This window comes from Macrobrachium rosenbergii, chromosome 54 (genome assembly GCF_040412425.1).
Source record: "Macrobrachium rosenbergii isolate ZJJX-2024 chromosome 54, ASM4041242v1, whole genome shotgun sequence".
Classification (NCBI taxonomy): Eukaryota; Metazoa; Arthropoda; class Malacostraca; order Decapoda; family Palaemonidae; genus Macrobrachium; species Macrobrachium rosenbergii.
The window spans coordinates 29,123,198-29,125,074 of NC_089794.1; the positions used below are offsets into that span (position 1 = coordinate 29,123,198).

At 29.4% G+C, this 1,877-nt stretch overlaps 1 protein-coding gene across 1 annotated transcript in view; it reads left to right on the forward strand.

The window, feature by feature from the left end:
* The window catches only part of LOC136834930 (adenosine receptor A2b-like), a 6,353-nt gene extending 5,542 nt beyond the window's left edge, over positions 1-811 (forward strand). The window contains exon 2 of the mRNA XM_067097771.1: positions 1-811. This exon is cut by the window's left edge and continues 376 nt beyond it. The gene's annotated coding sequence lies outside the window, so the exon portion shown is untranslated.
* Positions 812-1,877: the final 1,066 nt, after the last annotated feature.

The following is a 1,877-nucleotide window of genomic DNA, read 5'->3' on the forward strand; positions in this document are numbered from 1 at the left end:
ACTACAGAGCTCATCTTTCAGAACTGTATTGTCTTAGTGTTTTTTTTTATCTGTTTCCATTGTGGATGTAAGGAAGTGACTGACAAGTCTGAGACCAAATTGGACAGTTTTTGCGATTGTGTATGAGTGTGTATACATATATACTTGTTTGTTTATAGGACTTATTCACTGATGCCCACAGTATTTTAATATTAATGTTAAGAAGTTTGATGACCCCCTGTTTTATAGAACCAACTGAATTTTGAAGTATTTTAGAACTCTTTGTCCAAAAATTAAATAAATATAATAACAATAATTACATTTCATGCATTATTATTATTATTATTATTATTATTATTATTATTATTATTATTATTAATGACATCATAAATCCTAAAATAGCTCAGATAGAATTTATGACAGAATAAATTAATCTAACATTGGGTTGATAAATACAAAAGATGAAATAAAACTCAAGAGTGTTTCTTCAGTTTGTTCCGAAATTTTCAAAATGACAATTAGCTAAATACACAATTTTTTTTTAGAATTCAACATCCAATGTTGGATTGGTCTGAGGGTTGAATTCCAGAAAACTCTTAACAACTGGAGTTGCAAGAACAGTGGTCATTGATTTTGAGCTTCACTGAGACAAACATATTTAATAATCCAGTTATATGAAAAGCAGAAGTGGAAATAAAGTGGGCAGACCCATTACACACTTATTTAAAATAACCAAGTTTCTTTGGAAACAATAGAAGATATTTTGTATATAAAGAAATTTTTTTATTGTTGACAAATACCCTGTATCAATAATAAAAAAAGTATATCTTCAGTTTGTTCTTAATTATTATCTCCCATAACGCTGATATCAGGTACAAAATTTGCTGTTTCTAGGTAACGGCAGGGGTTCAACCTCAGACTTAATGACAATTAGATATATATATATATATATATATATATATATATATATATATATATTTATTTATAACATAAAAGCCTATACTAACTACTCTTCCTTTTCTCTAGCAATTTTTTTTATATTGCTTGAATGATCAACATACCAATTTGGGGTAAAAAAACTAGGTGAAAAAGGGGGTAAAAAACAGGTGGTGAAAAACAACAGGGGTCAGTAGTGTTTAAGGTCTGAGGGGGGTAAAAATAGGGTACAGAATAAAAATAGACAGATAAAAAACAGGGGTTAAAAAAACAATAAAAAAATAGTTTTCTTTTACAGAAAACTAAAAAGAAAAACGGGGTGAACCACACGTTTAGATATCAACAAAACCTTGAGAAAAAAATTTGTGACTGAACAACATGATGTATCCCAAAATGGTACAATTAAAAATTGTCAAACTAATTAATGTAGCTTGTGTGGATGAATCGACGATTTGCAAAACCATCCACTTTCAATAAAATCACAGGAGGGAAATGCTAAATACACAGTAAAAAGCGACACAGAAAAACAAAAATAAGTAAGAATCAACAATGACTCAAGACACACTGAGAAAACAATTTTTTTGACCTTGCTAACAAAAACATGCGCACTTTGTCTATATTGGAAAACAACTCTCGAGTTTGGATATAGCATTTAGCGAAGATTCTAGACGAAAGAGGTATCTGTAGGAAAAAACAGCGTAAAAACAACAGGTTGAAACAAACAGGGGGTAAAAGGGGTAAAACAGGGGTAAAACAGAGCCTAAAAACAGATTTAAGGAGGTAAAAACAGGGGTGAGTACGGCATTTTAAAAAAAACAGGGGTCTTAAAAAGGGGGTAAACTACTGTTAATAAAAACAGGTGAAAAAATAATAAAAGGGGTAATAAAAAAGGGGATAAAACAGGTAAAAATAATAATAATAAAAAATAATAATAAAAAAAACAGGGGATAAAAATAATAATA